Here is a 17,710-nt window from a genome sequence, read left to right on the forward strand (position 1 = left end):
CTGGTTAGAATGATGATATCGAAGACGACTTCCAACCATTCAGTTGTGCTCTCTGGGTTTCCAAATGTGCTGAAAACGATGATTGCAGGCGAAAGAAGGATTATTAGTCAATTCGATCCCGACAAATGAAGAAATATAGGGAAAATGATATTAAGCATGTATAATTATTACCTCAATGTCATAAGGCCCCAAAAGATGGGGAAGAGAATTTTCTCCAAGAGGTAACCGAAGGAATAATCCATTTGTAAGCACCGTAACTAAAATTATCGGCTGTGTCGAGACACATAAACCTAACATGCGTGTTTTGCACATAAACCCGATAATTTTTGTTTGCTACAACCTGAAGCGGGTTTAAGCGGGTTAAAACCTGAAACCAACCAACCCGTAACGGGTGGATCAAAAACCCGTCGATACTTGAGCGGACGGGGTTGGTTATGAAAATAAAAACCCGCTATAATTGAGTTGGTAGTTGGTATCAGCTGAAACCCGACCAACCGGACCCATGCGCAGCCCTAACTCTAGTAAGGAGGAAGTCAGGGGTTCAATCCCCATCTTAGAGGTTTGTATTTCAATTCCCACCATAGAGGTTTGTATATAATTAGTTGTATGAAAGGATTTGGCCAACTGGATGGATCGTTAGCCTTAAAAAAAAATCATCAGCAAAAGTTTCTTTAAGATCGCGATACATCTAGCTTCCAAAATCTTTATCAAGATTTAAGAAGTTATGTAAAAATATGACCGAATAAAGCCCAAAATATAACACACCACAGAAGTTAGAACTATCCCATAATTATGTCTTTCCCAATAAAAAAAATAACTTGCGAGCTAGAATATACGCTGGATGTATCGTCTCTAATAATAGTGTTTTCTTAATCACCAAAATCAGTTCAGTTTTGCTCTTTCTACTACCATCATGATCTGCTTGAAGCACCTTCCCTTCAACTGTGTTGCCACGTCTTTAAGTGCCAGCCACTGCAGATCCATCGAGTATTAAATGTCCAGCACTTTCATCCTTACCAGTACCTTATTATCGCCCAATAAGCATTAAGTAGCAGCAACTTTAATTTCTCTTTCTTGCTGCATCTTCCTAGTAGTCAAACAATCTTGAATTCCAATCAAAATGATGAAAAAAATACATTTGGAAGAACTTCACACCAACAAAAGATATGGAACAAAATCCCTGCCATTTGGGTTTTCTATAGATTTTTTTGTAGACAATGATATATAGGGCCGGCCCTGAGGCAAAGTTGACCAAGTCAAACTTCGGGGCAACACCAGGAGGGCATCAAAATTGTGATATCCGTGAATAACAAAAGAAAACTGGTTTAAACTGTCATTAGAAACGAAATAAGGACTAATAAGTAAGAAAGTGAAGTAGCAGAATAAAAATATAAATTTTGTTTAAAGGCCCCCCACTGTAAATAAGTAGTAATATAGAAGACAAAAAAAATGTCAAAATCATAATTTAGCCTCAAGCCCCTAATAGTTCTCTCTGGTTTAAGACTCTTTTCTCTTTCTTTGTTACCGCCAGTGCCATCGACCAGACTCGACGACCATTAATTGAATGGTGAGATAAACTATTACTGATGTAAGATATTCATTATATAGATACAAAGATCATGATATATATTCAATTTAATTTTTTGAATTTTCCAAGTCAAAAATCCAAATTTAATATTTTAGGGAAAAATTTTAGATGCTCAATTCAATTGTTCATTGTTTACTGATTTAGTATTTGTTCACAAACAACTTAAATCCCAATTTTAGTATTAGAGAGAATAGATTTGGTTTGATTTATTGTGTTATAGTTATGTTTTCTTGTCATAAAAGAATATGATCCTTGTACTTCCGCTGGTATAATTGGCAGGAGAATTACCAATATCGTATACGAGGAGAGGGATTTGATGCTGACTTGAACAAATGGGATAGTGATGAACTCGGTAGCAGCAATGTAGGAGAGTTGAATGAAATAGGCCCGAATTTCAGAGGTGCCAACTAAATGTTTGAAGGTATACTCCTATGAAAAGAGTCGCAGCTCTAGCTTGTTAAAGAATGGGTTTGGTGAAACTACTCGGTAAGTCTTAGACTTGGTCTTGTGTGACTAGTATTAACACGGATACATATTTTCAGTAGTTGGGACTCTGTTAAGAATCGTGTAGTTACGGTGTTAATGGTTCCTAGTCTTTAGGATAGCTTAACGTGATGAGTCGTGGTTGTAATGTCCTATAAAGGCATCTGTTTTTTTTTTTTGGTTAATAATAGTGAAAATAAGTAAACACAATGTAGTCTCTCTTCTTTTCCGCCTGTTCTTCCTCTTTGTTATGTCTCTCTATACCTTGATTCTTCATCAAGACTAGCAAAGGGTACTAAGGGTATCAGTGTGGATGGCTCAAAAACATCGGCCTCCCCACCTCGCAAGAATGTATGGCGCAATTTTTGCTAGTTTCCAGTAAATCGATACTTTCAACTGGATGCAGGAGAGCGATATTCTAAACAACCAGTCATTATTTATTTGCTTTCACAAATAATAACCTCCATTGTTAAGCTAATATTTTTAAGCCTTTGATACTTATTCTATAAGATTTAGCCATTTGGCCAAAAATTTCTTCTCAGCACAGAGAACTACCATCACTCAAGCTTTACTGAAATAAGCTTCTGAAAAGAGAAGGGGGAAATATTACTAATTTAACAAAGAAAAGAAAAAAGGGGAAATAAATTAAATTTGTGTTGCCCCAAAAAAAATTATTTCTGAATAGCTACCTTAAGACTACACAAAATAAGAAGGCCTGCAACAATGAAAGAAATGGGAGATAAAGTAGGTAAAGACGTACAACTGCAACATCTGGTAATCTTTTGTAAATTCTTTCATCTATTAAAATTCTTCTCTTCCAATCAAAATAAGAAAAAAAACAACAACAACAACAAAAATTGAGCTACAAAATACTGAAACGCAAAGTCCAGAAGAAAAAAAAACGATACAAAAGTAAGGTTACCCATGTGGCCTGGCCATGTAAAAAAACGAAAAGAAACAATATTTTAGTGTAAAAAAGTGGGTGAATAAACCAAACACATTGAAATCAAAGTTAAAATTTAAATGATGCAGTCGAGCTGTTACAGGCGAGAATAATTTGAAATTCGTAGTGATTCTTCTTTCACATCTGATGGTACCTGCTCCAACCGAGTCTCTACCGGGTAATCCTGAAAACACAAAGACGAATCATCCACATTCCACCATGCAGATCATTGAATAAAGAAAGATTTTCATGTGCTAGAAGATCTGAACGACCATTACTGAGAACATTGTTGTAAACACATGATTGTTCATGGAGCAACATCGTCTTAAACAACTCGTAACTCCAAACCAGTTAAGATGATTTCCGAATACATATACGTAAAGCAAGACCTGGGAAAAAATGAGACCAAGGCAGAACTAAACAAATTTTTTGTTTTAACTAGTTGTATTGATTACAAGTATTAAAATGTTAACCAACAGATACAAAAGAAGTTACACCGGACAAGAGTATTTATACACTATACTCTTGTCAGAATACAAACAAAGAAAGGACGATTGGTCTTCAATACAGCCTGTCACAGCTAGTAAACATGACCACACTAACACATACGAGTGACATGAGTGACTGTACAGAATCAAATTACACAGCTCTGCTATTACTCCCCCTCAAGATGAAGTCTGCTGCAAGAAGTTACTTTAAGCTTGTGTCTGAGAAGATCAAACCGTGGACCAGCTAATCCTTTCGTGAATATATCTGCTATTTGATCCCATGTGGAGATGTAAGTGACCTGTAGAATTTTGTTGTGAACCAATTTTCGCACAAAATGATAATCAATAGCAAGATGTTTCATCTTACTATGAAAAACTGGATTAGAATATAGGGAGACTGCACTTTGATTGTCACAGGAAATGAGAGGAGGGATAGGAAGAAAGAGATAAAGATCTCTAAGCAACTGACAAACCCACACTACCTCTGCAGCTTTATTTGCTAAGGATCTGTACTCAGCTTCAGTTGAGCTCCTAGCAACACCATTTTGCCTTTTGCTGGACCAGGAAATAGGATTAGTGCCAAAAAAGATACAATAACCATCTGTAGATCTCCTAGTATCAACAGTTGCAGCCCAATCAGCATCACTAAATCCATGAATAGCTAAGTGACCTTTTGAGAAGAGAATGCCATAGTCTAGAGTGTGTTTGATATATTTGAGAATCCTTTTTGCTGCTAGTAAATGAGAGTCAGTAGGAGCCTGCATATGTAAACAAACTTGATTGACAGCAAAACCAATTTCAGGCCCGGTCCAAGTTAAATATTGTAAAGCTCCCACAAGAGACTTGTATGTTCTAGGAGTTTCCAAAAGGGTACCATCTGTTTTGGATAACTGAGATGAAGGAGATATAGGAGTACTGCAAGGCTTGGCACCAGTCATATCAAACTTCTCTAGAAGATCAAGAGCATATTTTGTTTGAGACAAAAAAAGATGATCTTTATCCCTTTTAACCTGAAGCCCAAGAAAATAATGCAAATTTTCTAAGTCCTTTAGGGGAAAATAGGATTGCAAAGTGATGATAAATGAGTTCACAAAGTCTTGAGAGTTTCTAGTGATGAGAATATCATCAACATAGACTAAGATGATTGTTATTCTTGAACCAATATTCTGCACAAACAAAGAAGAATCTGCAACTGAAGGCTTGAAGTTATGAGAAACAAGAATATTGAGAAGTTTTTCATACCATGCTCTTGGTGATTGTTTAAGTCCATAAATAGACTTATATGGTTTGCAAACATGATGAGGCTTCTCTACATCAACAAAACCAGGTGGTTGTTGCATATAAACATCCTCCTCCAAATCTCCATGTAGAAAAGCGTTACTCACATCCAATTGTTTGATTGGCCAAGAGTAATTCACAGCTAAGGACAATATAAGTCTGATGGTAGTTGGCTTAGCAACAGGACTAAAAGTCTATGTTTAATCAACACCTTGTTGTTGATGAAAACCCTTAGAACCAAGTCTAGATTTAAATTTTTGAGTGGTGCCATCTGAGTTGTATTTGATCCTAAAGACCCACAGCCAACAACATTGTAGGAAGGATCAGGATCTACTAAAGACCAAGTACCAGCATATTTTAAGGCTGTGTGTTCTTCAACTATTTAATTCCTCCATTTTTGAATTTTAAATGCTTTAGAAAAGCATGTAGGTGTAGGTTGAGGTATTTCAGAAACCAAGTGTGCAGATAAAGCATGTTTAATATTGAAAACTTTAGGTTTAAAAATACCTCTTTTTCCTCTAGTTACCATTTGATGAGTGTTAAGAATTGGGACTTTAGAAGCAGTAGTTGTATTGAGGCAAGTATCATCTACAATTAGTGAAGAACTAGCAGTTTGAACTGAAGTAGAATCTGCATTTCATATAGAAGGAATATCTTCTGAAATACTTGTAGGAGAACTAGCAACTTGAGATGAAGTAGAATCTGTATTAGTAGAAGAGCATGTAGGAGAACCTGATACTGAATTAGAGACCAAAGGAAAATCATTCTCATTAAAGACAACATGTCTTGAAACATAAACTCTGCCAGTCTTAACATCCAAACATTTATAGCCTTTGTGAGTGGAGCTGTATCCAAGAAAGATGCAATGTATGCTTCTAGGCTGTAATTTATGAGTTGTATAAGGTCTTAACCAGGGAAAACAAGAGCAACTAAATTATTTTAGGAATGAATAATCTGGTACTTGATGAAATAACTTTTCAAAGGGAGAAATAAATCCAATGCTTCTAACAGGTAGTCTATTAATCACATAGTTTGCAGTTTGAAATGCATCAACCCAGTAAAAATCAGATAAACCAGATTGGATAAGAAATGTTCTACCTGAATCAACTAGGTGTCTATGTTTAGATTCAACTACTCCATTTTGCTCAGGTGTATGAGGGCATGAAAATTCATGACTTATCCCATGAAGACACAAGAAATCCTTCAGTTCATTATGTAAGAACTCTCCCCCTCATCTGTTCTTATTATAATAATAGAAGTATGAAGTAAATTTTTCAGCCATGGACTTGAAAGATAAGAAGATTTTCTTGAACTCTGATTTGTCATACAAAGGATATATCCAACAAAAGTTGTAGTAATTATCTATAATGTTGACATAGTACTTAAAACCACTAAGAGAAGGTACATGACTTGGACCCCATAAATCCGTATGTAATAATGCAAGAGGAGAAGTAGCTCCATGAGTAGAAACAACAAAAGGTAATTCGTGACTTTTACCTAGCTGACATTTATTACAAAACAAAGGTGTCTTGACAATGTGAGATAGTTCTAAAGTTTTACACACTTTTTGGAGCACTTGGAATGAAGGATGAGCAAGTCTTTTGTGCCATGTAGTAGCTGAAGTTTTTATTCCCGAAAAATCTTTGTATGAACTTTGCTTGAGAAATTGCATAGGATATAATCCATCTTTATGTGTCCCTTGGAAAGTTATCCTCCCAGTTAGAAGATCCTTAACAGTGAAACCAAGAGAATCAAATGTGATGGAGCAATTATTATCACTTGTAAATTTGTGAACAGATAGGAGATTTTAAGAGCATTTTGGCACAAGTAAAACATCATTAAGAAAAAAAAATCATTTGAAGCTGTTGTTTTAGAAGTATTTCCAATATGAGTTATTTGCATACCTTCACCATTAGCAGCTTGAATTTCTTCAGAACCACCGAAAGGAGTAGAGTGATGTAATTCAGTTTCATCATTGGTAATGTGATTATTTGCTCCAGAATCAGCACACCAAGGATTCTCTCCCATAATGTTGGCAGTTGCAAGCATAACACTTAAGTTGTGAGGAGTATTGGAGCTTTGATAAGCAAAATTCAATCTGTGTCTACAGTCAAGAGCTTGATGACCATATTTCTTGCAGATTTGACAAGGTGGATGTGTAGTAGGCAAGGAGGTTGAAGCTAAAACAACAGGAGTGTATGAAGTAGAACCTTGGTGAGGTCTATATTGAAAATTTGGCACAAATTGAGGTGTTGGATATAGTTGAAATTGAGAATAACCTCTGGGAAAGGTATATTTCAGAGGAAATGAATGTTGAAAAGGTGATGGTTGAGAAAATTGAGAATAACCTCTACCTCTTCCTCTACCAAAGTGAGAATTAGGTCTAGCATTAGAAGAAAAAGCTTTGGCATTAGCTTCAGAGAGCAAATCTTTATGTTTTGTTGTGAAAACTAATTCTTCACTGAGAAGTAAGTTGTGTAATTCCTTAGATGTAACAGGAGGATTGCGAACACGAATAGAAATAGAGAAAGAACCATAATCTGGTCCTAAACCATTAAGAATGGTGATAACTAATTCCTCATCTGAGATTCTAGATCCAGCAGCATATAATTCATCTTGAATCTTCTTAATTTCACCAAGAAAAGCATAAATAATACCTGAACCAAGACTTAATGATTGAAGCTTTAAACGAAGTTGAATTGAGTGTGTAGATGAGCTTATTGCGAATCTTGATTCTATATTATCTCATCGATCCTTTGATGTATCAGCTCCAACTACATATGGAATTACATAATCTGAAATTAACATCTGAATCCACAAAACGAGTGTTGCATCATCATCATGCCAAGCTGTATAACTTGGATTTACAGCGTTATCGACCAGATATGGAGGACATTGGATGGATCCATCAAGAAATCCGAACTCAATATCTTTTCAGTAAAGGAAAGAGTAAAGACTTCCAGGTTAGAAAGTTATCTTCTTTCGGTTTATAAGAAAGAATACTAGAAATTTAATTAAGAGGAACAGATGAGATTCTCGATTCGTAGTTCGCCATTGAGAACACAGAGAAAAGAAAGATCAAAGGACAATCTGATGATTAACAGAAGAAGAAAATAGTAGCAGTAAGATCTGAAAGAAAGAAAATGAAGTGGAAAAATTTCAGATCTGAAACAGAAGCCATTAATGACGGTGCAGAACCTTTTCTCATGATACCATAGTTGTATTGATTATAAGTATTAAAATGTTAACCAACAGATACAAAAGAAGACACACTGGAAAAGAGTATTTATACACTATACTCTTGTCAGAATACAAAGAAAGAAAGGACGATTGGTCTTCAGTACAGCCTGTCACAGCTAGTAAACATGACCGACACTAACACGTACGAGTGACATGAGTGGATGTACAGAATCAAATTACACAGCTCTGCTATTATTAAGGGACATTGGATCCAACAAAGACATTACGAAAAAATTTCAAGCCAGCATTACATTGATCTAACGTGCAAAATTTAATACAACCCCGCCAAACCTATAAATATTACTACAAGCTGTATTTAGTTTTCCAATATATTAAAGCAAGAAATAGCACAGTCCTACTATGATTCCCATTCTCAATTTCTTGGATCTTAATAAAAGTCGTTTGATATTGTAAAAATTATCATTTTGTTCCCCACCAATTCACTGCTCCTGCAAGTAGAACATAGACATTCAGGTTAAATATGCCAAAAAGATAAATTCATCAGACTCATTATTGTTACATACAGGGGCTGTTTGGTAACTATTATTTAATTGATTATCAACTCATAATCCATTATGCAGATTATAATGAATTCTATATCTGTTTGGTAACCATTATAATAATTGATTATTTTAATCATAATTGAAAAAATCAATTATTTCCATAAACAGAAAAAAAATTGTTTTGAAAATTTATTATAATCAATTATTTTTTCCAAAAACTAAAGTTGAAGTTTTTCTTCTTATTTTTTCTAAACTATCAAAAGAGAGACATAGAAACTACATAGGACTAGAAAAAAATCCTAGATCATTGTTCTTTCCTCTCCTTTTTGAGATCATCATTGTAAGATAATCAATTATTTGAAAAAAAAGTGTTTGGAAAAATTTATTTTAAAACTGATTATATCAAAATCATTTATCAATTTATGATTATCTATAATCATAAATAGATAATCATAAATTTTACCAAACAAGACCTATACGGATCGTTAAACAAAATGAATCAAAAACTGGTTTATAAGCCCTCAAGATTACAAATATGTAGATTTATCTTCCTGCAACTGCAATTGTTGTCCTACCAAGATTTCGTGATCATCGATATGCCTATCCTACAAGATTTTTTTTTTTTACTTTTGCACCATTAGCAGATGTTTATTTCCTCTCCAGTGATCTCAAACATACTAAACATACTGGACATTTCGATCTTTTACATGCAAGACCAAGATTTGAGAGTGACGGAGAATTACCAAATTCCATTAAGAACAAAAACCCAAGGTTTTATCAATCGAATGATCAAAATATCAATGAAAAAAAGGAAGCTAAAAACGAAAATAAACATCATGCAAAAAAAAAAATCACCTTAAAAATATCATCGTACAAAAAAAAATCATCTTTGAAAATATTTCTGATTTATCCGGGTGTTAGTTTGCAGCAAAGCCAAAAAGTCCCGACTTTTTTGGGTGTCCAGTAGCTGCAAAACAAATAATCACCGTCAATAAGTGAACCTTAATGGAAAAAATGATAAAGCCTAATATTCAAAAAAATAAACCCTAACCGTGTGGGAAAAAAAAAACTATGGGAGAATTATGAGATTTCATCCTTGTTGCAGCACTTTATATAGAGAGCATCATGCCAAATTTCACAAATTCCCAGTTAAGGTAACAAAATCTCATACAAAATAGCCGCAATTAATTAGTAACCATGAAATAAAGATTATAGAAATCATGAATTAATTATTAACCATGAAATAATATTTTTTCGATAAGGAAAATAATATGTAAAGATTTTGTTTACATTTGTTTTGTTTTTTTAATTATAGAAAAAAAAAGAAATTAAGAAAAATAATTTTTGGAAATCGTAGTTTATTGAGTGCTTGTTTGTTTTGTATTAGTTCCATTTTTTGTTTTGTATTAGCTATATTTAAATTATAATTTTTGTTCCAAATCATTTATACAGATTACTAACAAAATCCAACTGGTGTGCAAGAAACCAACAAAAATTTGTGGAAAAGAAATTCATGACCGGACTAATCAAATTTTGCGAAAAAGAAATTTATAGCTGGGCTAATGAGGTTTTTTTGAAATTCTATTTTTTCTAGAAAATAACATTTTCTTGGTATGTAAAATTTATTCTTTTGATTATCACGAAGAAATCGTGATTTGATATATCATTGGTTTTTTAAAAATAAAAGTAAAAATTTTCTTTTTCTAAATACTAATAAAACACCATTCTCCACCCCCCCCCCCCCCCCACCTAAAATTCCATCCTTACCCAAACTTCTTCTTTTACCCGAACCCCTCTAAAAAAACCAAAAAACCAGTCTTCATCTCCATCTCCATCTCCATCTCCATCTCCAACGATTTCAGCTAAGTTTTACTGCCATTGAAAAGATGTTGATTTAAACTGTATCAATATCATCACCGCTTTTCATCTCTATCAATCTGGATTTCATGCAACTGAAGATGATGGTTAATCGGTGATTATGGTGATGATTTGTTGGATTCTCTCTGTCTTAGATTAGGTAAACGATTCTCTATCTACTCTTGTTCGATCGATAATCAATTTTTGTTGTATTAAACTGGTGATTTTTTCTGGGTAAAAAATTAGGGGAACAATTATTTAGATTCAATCGCTTTGGTTGAGTATTGAATTGGGTTGTGGCTGTCGAGGGATTATATTTGATGGGTTTTTTTTTTATTAGATTTGAAAATATTTTACTTCAGAAGCTAAACTTTTCCACACTATTTTGATAAAGTTAGGGACCTGAATAACATACCTAATCGATTTCGATCAAGCTTCATCCATGTTGTAGTAGGCAGAAGCTGAAGGCTTCCCTTTCTCTATCAATGTGATCTATTTGCTTTTGTATTACTACTGTTACTCACTTAAGGTAATAAATTTGATATTTGCAGGAAGATCTGTGGTGTATTGATATTTGCAGTAAGAACTGTGGTGTATTGGTTGGTAGATAGTGGAATGCAATTGGGAAGGATACGATTTTTCTGGGAGGTATTGTTTTAATCTCGCCGCCAATTCAACTCTTGCCCTCCCCTAACAACTGTGTTTTTCTTCTTATTCCCCTTAGTCTCCTTATGAAATGCAATTTGTTTGTTCCTTGCTAGTTTGGTGGCTATGATATTAGTAATCCATCTGGGCTGGGGTTTTGAAATCCCTAATTACGATTTTTTGAGGGGCTTGAAACTCTGAAGCCCCTGTTTTTGCTATTTATTTGTTGACAAAAAAGAAGTACTGCATTACTTGACAATGTTGTTGTTATTGTTTCCATGTTTGCTTACCTTGTCGTACCCGTGTCCAATCCATCATAAACACTTCCAATCGCTCTGAGTACCGCTAGTTTGGCTGTGAGCCTACTTGACACAGAACATGAACACTTTTGAGTGATTCTGTTGGAATTTGTTTTCGAGTATGAATTGAATGTCTTGATGAATGCCTTTTTATGAACATAGGGCAAGTAGTGGTTGTGATTTCCAAAAAGAATGTTGAACTTAGACATGGTTTACTGGTTACTGAAACATCTCATTGTTGTAAACTGAACTGAATGCTTCTGATTTTCTCAAACTTTTGTGTGATTTTGGTTTTAATCTTGGCAATTTCAGGCCTGTATCTAAAACTAAAGCTAAAAAACCCAAGGAACGTAAGTACACATCCAAGGACGGTGATGATGCAATAATGCCTTATGCAATCGAGGGCATGAGGTGAGTCAGTCTGACCCCCATTGTTGTTTTGTTGTTGATTTGTGAAAATCACGGTTGAACAGTTGATTTGCTAGTTAACCACCTTTTCAGTTGCAATGTCGGATTGTATTAGTACACTGAACTTTTTATCTTGTTGAGAGATTAGCACTTCAGAATTAAACACAGGAATTAGCAGCTTCTGTGTGTCCTATGGGATACTACTATAAGTCTCTATGTTACGTCTCTTTTAGCTTTCTGTTTGTGTGCAGTAGTTTCCATGATTTCAGTTGTCTGCCATGTTGTTCGCCTTAGAATCGATCAGACTTTTTTGTTCTCTTTCTGTGTGCTACAATATCTTTATATTTATTGGCTGCTAATGTGTCTATGCTTCTGCTTAGATGTCTGTTTGTCTGCCCATTGTCTTACAATATGTGTTTTTTTACTAGTCTTGTGTTCTAAGTATTGGTCCATTTTATGGTGAACTCAGTGAACGGGGAGTCCAGATTATGGATTGTATATGTGATGAGCATGTGAACTTGGCATCCCTCAAAGTCGGTGCTACACTATATAACCATCACAGAAATTAAATCCTAACCTGACGTGATCGTTGGCATTCCAGATTCTGGTAAATATACAGCTGAATTTGCAGCTTATTGAGTTGAAATATGTACTAGCCCTTGAAATTTTATGAGTCGAGAATGAGAATTTCAGTTTTATACTTGAAATTGTAGGTATATGGCCTGAGTCAGAGAGCTTTAATGAGGAAGGATTAGGTCCTGTTCCTAAGAGAACTGCAATAGGTTGCTGGTGATCAGTTCACATTCAAGATCTGCAGTATGTAATTCATACTTTCTCATCAAAACTTCGAAATGAATAAAAAAATTCTACGTTTTAATGCATCATTTGACATTGAAGTTTGCAGGGAAATATTTGGTGCTCGTTTCTACTCTACTCTAAAGTAATTGAAGATGGACCACTTTAGAGTCCTTTGACAAAACCATTGTGCGGTCACATTGTGACAACAATGGCCATGGACCAGCGTGATCCACAATAGTTAATAATGTGAGCTTATTTGGTATTGTGTCCTATTAAAAAGTAGCCTTTGTTATCCTATGTGTTGGGTTTAATTTGTTATGAATTAAAATTTCTTGCCAAATTGATTTATTTGGTGCAGGTAATGAGAAAGAAGAGAGCTGATATAACTGATATTCACCAAAAAAATGTTTGTGCAGTTATATACTCCATTATGGCATGCAGCTGCTCCAAATTGGATCAGTTAACTATACTTGACAAAGAAGTAAGAATTTTTCTCTACGTGGATCTTATTTCAAGCCAATGAATTTCAAATTAACTGATAAAATTTATGTATGTTGTTACAGGGAATGGGATTTTTTTCCTTCGGAAACGTCTCTGGAATGCATGGTGAAGTTCTCTGATTACTTTCTTGTTGCTGTATCCCCTGGAAATCGAATTAAGGTTACAATAAGTAATTCCTTTTCTTGTTTTCTGCTTCTTTAATTCATGTATTCAATTTTACTCGGTTCTTGATTGTGATTTGTGTTTAGTTATGGAATTAGGGTTAAACGAACTTTCTTTTTGTAGGCACTGGAGTTATTCAAAGAAATAATAACCAAAAGCATTGCGAGATAACTGAGACGAATTGTCCGTGTGCAGACTTGGTTGAGGCGTTTATCAAGATAATAGAGGAGAAGGCTGACAAAATGTAAGTTTTATCTGCTACTCCTTGATACTTATGCATTACAAGATTATGTTTGTTAGGCAAGTTTTTTTATCTGATGGAAAGCATTCTTTTAAACAGTGATAGGGTAGATCATTTGGAAATATGGATGCACTCCACCGCCAGCGAGCAATCTATGAACTACAATCTGTGAACTACTTGGCTCAAGTAAGCATCTTTGTATCATAATTTTGATCACTGCTTTAGATGGTACAAGATGGTCAGTTTCTGTTTTTTTCCTAATGTAGGCAATAGATTACTTCACTAAGGTGTGATACTAATGTGAAGTGAACCTTCTATTGTTGGAGAGCTTTCCCGAACAAAAAGACTCTGATATGCTCTAAATTGGCATCTAGATGAAAATTACGCGGAGCCTAGATTAGGTGCTAGCTAGTTACTGGCATTCCTCTTACCTGTACCAAGTCATTTCAGTTGCCAAAATTTGCTTGCTCCCAAGGCTCAAGCCCACACTAGGACAGTGTACAATTACTACTCATAATCAATTTTTATTGAACAATCTTTTTTCACATTCTTGAATGATTGAATCGGTCATCCCGTCAGTCATTGATTGTTGAATACCATTTTTTTCTCAAGCTTGGGTTTACATACGAAGGCAAAAGGCTTGATGGTGAGGCACATGCTGTCATGAGATGGCTCCTAAGTCTCTGGGATGGTAATTTGTCTCACCTATGTACAATATACCAGTGCTACTCTCTTTTTCTCCCATATATTTTTCTAGTTATGTTGTTAGTAATCCTTATTGATCTTTTAACAGTAAGTGGATTATGGAGGATCCGAGTGTTCATTTTTTATTGTTGGACAGGTTATGCGTCATATTAAGGGGCTGCATTAATTTGAGGAGCATAGCTCATTGTGTTAGCTTTGAATTGTTTTGGGTTAAATTACATAACAAATAGAACGATTCTGTTGTACTTGTGTTCAGAATGAATGTATGAACGGTAAATGCGGATTATTCTTTTTTTGAGAATGTATGAACTGCAGATTGAAAAATAAGAAATTGCAGGCCTGTGTCCAGGTTTAGTTTTAGTTGTGTTACAGGCCTGTAAATTGGAAGTCCAGGTCCATGAAAATGATCTGGACTACCCGTTTTTCTTTATTGTTACTGAAAAACTGATATAACCGTAACAAAAATTGTGAAGTAAAAACAACGTCAACATCGTACTGTTTTTACAAATGAGAGTAACAGTTTAATCGTTACAAAAACCGTGACAAAGGACGACACGTGTCCGTCGAGTAGCCGTTGTAAAAATAATGGCAACACTAATGTGTTACTTTATCCAGGACAAAAATGACACGTGTCACTTAGAAATCGTTGCAAGGATCCAGTAGCAATTATAACCGTTGCTGTATATGTAAGGGTGCACACGGTTCGGCTCGGTTCTTGCCGAGACCGAGTACCTGTACCTTAAACCCTTCGGTACCAAAAAAATGGACCGGTCCCGGTACCGGTACCGGTTCCGGCTCCATTTTCAGGGGAAAAAAAAAGAAAATCTACTGCCCTGTTTTTTACTTTTTTACCTGTTTTTTTACCTATTTTTCAATATCTCAAAGCAACAACTAATAAGTAGCAATATTAATAGCAAACCAAACAAACAATGTCTTGAAAATCTTAAAAAAGAAGTAGCAGTAGTCACAGACACACACTAAGTCTTGAAAATGAGAAAATCTGGAAAAAAAACAACTAGCAGTCTAGCAGTGCTTCTGTAATCTTGAATCTTGACCTTCTAATCCATATCAGCAGCACTTGTGGTGTCATCACTGTTGATAGGACCAAGTAACGCTGCAAAAAAATAATAATAGCAGTTAGTAACTATTAGACTATATCTATTACTGCCAAACACAAGTAATAATGTAATATGTTACCTTCTTCAACTTCAACATCATCATCTGGTATGTAATTAGATAGAAGATCAAGTTGTAATCAGATAGAAGATCTGTAAACTTGTTAAGCACATATTATCACAACTGGAGCATGTGAAACTTGATGATGACATAGCATATATGAACTTGAAATGAGAGCTTGTTGACTGAATTATGTTTATGCCCACCACAGGTAGACGAGGAATGCACAAATACCAAATGACAAACCTTGAATGTGAAGTATCAGCAACCCTCTAGAATTACTGAATTAGTGAACTCCAAGAACTTAAATCTGCACTTCAGCACCTAATCAAAAGCACAAGAAAAACAAATAAATTAGATTTCAACAACATTTAATAAACCCAATTCAGAAAACCCACTCCACTCATACACTTGATCAAGTCAGATAACTTCTCAGTACCTATTGATTCTTCATTTCAATAAAATCCATTTTATTTAGACAAACATGGAGGTGATGAAACATAAGAAGATTCATGAAACATAAGAACTAACTACTTGTCATTCTTGTCTTGCTCTAACATGTAATTGCAGTTAACTACTTGGTACTTATATAGCATCATCAACAAAGTCTAACAGCAGTATAATGAACCAAATCGTAATCCCAGATTGCTAATTGTAACTAGTAGGAACACCTAACCCATATTAACTTTATAAACAAAAGTTACAAAACCACAGAATTGGAGCATCACTGCAAGTAAATGCACTTTGACAACACCAGAAATCAGAACAATTACTAACACCCTAATTTCATTAACAAAAAGAAAAAGAAGTACTCAAATTACTAAAACAACACCATTACCATTCAAAAATTAGCACTAGACACTAGACAATGAATTAGGAACAACATAATCCAAAACAAAAACAAATCTCTAACCTTTTCCTTCTCTTTCTCCACTCCCTTAGATAATCTGATTGATACTTAATCCAGTTCAGTTCCTTTCTTTTCCCTTTGTCTTACCCTGTGAAAGTGAAACCCTAATATAATCAGACATAGATTTCAAGATTAAAAGATTCAAAACTTCATAAAAGTAATGTTACCTTCTTGAAGATCAGATAATGTTGTCATTCAAATTATGAAGCTCAATTATTGCCTGTTGAACAAATTAGGAAGAAAAGAAAAAGTTGAACCCCAATTAAAATTCAAAACTAAAACAAACCAACAACTCAAATCAAAATGAATACATAAAAATACAAACCAATGCTCAGATTCATCAAAAATGCCCAAAAATAAATAATTCATGAACAACCTAATCAATCCTCAAAGTTCACTGGATCTAGACCAATCAAAACCAAAATCATAAAATTCTGATAACAACTAAACATGATTTGGTGAATCAACTAAAACAATTAGAAACCACATACAACATGATCTTCGTAATGAATCACCACAAAAAATTACAAACCTAACTTCGTAATAAATCACCACAGAAAATGAAAATCCGCAACATCTGATTACCTCTTAGTAAGAATTGAGACATAAACTCATATCAATCAACGAGACAGAGGAGTAATCCAACATAGTTCTTCTTCTTCACTTATTCAGTTATTCTCCTTCTCAGAGACAGAGGAGAGAGTCGAGAGACGGAAAGAATAGAAATTAGAAACCCTAGCCTATAATGTTTGCTTATATACCACCACTTAATCCAACGGTTATTATTGATCTATCATCCCCTAAATCTGACGGCTACAATCAATCGGTACAGACGGTACGGTTCGGTACGGGACTAGGCCAGGGCCGTGTACCTGTACCTCCCTAGCCTCGGTTCCTATTTTTAGGACCGGTACCTGTACCCCGTTCCTCGGTTCGGTACAAAACCAGGTACGGTTCCACCGGTTCCGGGACGGTCCGTCGGTCCGGCTCGGTTCCTGTGCACCCTTATGTATATGTGACTTTTTAAAACACGTGTCCCATTCACAATTGTTGTAAATAAAGAGTAACAGTTAAAACCGTTAAGGTAAACATGACAAATATGACACGTGTCGCAATCATAAAATTAGGCCAACCGTGGCTATTAATTATTGTAATGTTTTTTGTATCTGGTTGTAGCTGGCCAATGTCACAGATAAAACCGCTACAAAACGCAATCACAATTATTAATCACAAGGTTTTAACAACAAGTTATAACCGTTACAAATCTTATCAGTAATCCTGTGACAAAATCCTAGAAATGGTGTAGTGTCTGTTATTCTGGTGGTAGTGGACAGACTAACCAAATATAGCCACTTCATTGGCCTTCATCATCCTTACACAACTTCTTCTGTGGCTAGAGAATTTATCCATCATGTCTTCAAGCTACATGGCCCACCTGCCTCAATTTTCTCTGACAGAGACAAATTGTCACTAGCAATTTTTGGC

At 34.9% G+C, this 17,710-nt stretch overlaps 2 long non-coding RNA genes across 6 annotated transcripts; one reads left to right on the forward strand and one right to left on the reverse strand.

Moving 5' to 3' along the window:
* Positions 1 to 8,050: 8,050 nt before the first annotated feature.
* Positions 8,051 to 9,590, reverse strand: LOC113341163. Its single transcript, XR_003355805.1, has 3 exons — positions 9,575 to 9,590; positions 9,379 to 9,490; positions 8,051 to 8,469 (listed from the first exon to the last, which is right to left on the reverse strand). It is a non-coding gene; the product is annotated as an uncharacterized LOC113341163 (long non-coding RNA).
* Positions 9,591 to 10,295: 705 nt separating this feature from the next.
* On the forward strand, positions 10,296 to 14,493 carry LOC113341197. 5 transcript variants are annotated; one of them, XR_003355814.1, is made up of 12 exons: positions 10,296 to 10,540; positions 10,932 to 11,028; positions 11,637 to 11,735; positions 12,202 to 12,339; positions 12,446 to 12,548; positions 12,630 to 12,776; positions 12,889 to 13,011; positions 13,094 to 13,190; positions 13,317 to 13,437; positions 13,534 to 13,620; positions 14,047 to 14,125; positions 14,276 to 14,493. It is a non-coding gene; the product is annotated as an uncharacterized LOC113341197 (long non-coding RNA). The 5 variants fall into 5 exon arrangements; XR_003355815.1 differs by having other exon boundaries at positions 13,094 to 13,200; positions 14,047 to 14,493; XR_003355813.1 differs by having other exon boundaries at positions 14,047 to 14,493.
* The last annotated feature ends 3,217 nt before the right edge of the window (positions 14,494 to 17,710 follow it).

This window comes from Papaver somniferum, unplaced genomic scaffold (genome assembly GCF_003573695.1).
Source record: "Papaver somniferum cultivar HN1 unplaced genomic scaffold, ASM357369v1 unplaced-scaffold_25, whole genome shotgun sequence".
NCBI lineage: Eukaryota > Viridiplantae > Streptophyta > Magnoliopsida > Ranunculales > Papaveraceae > Papaver > Papaver somniferum.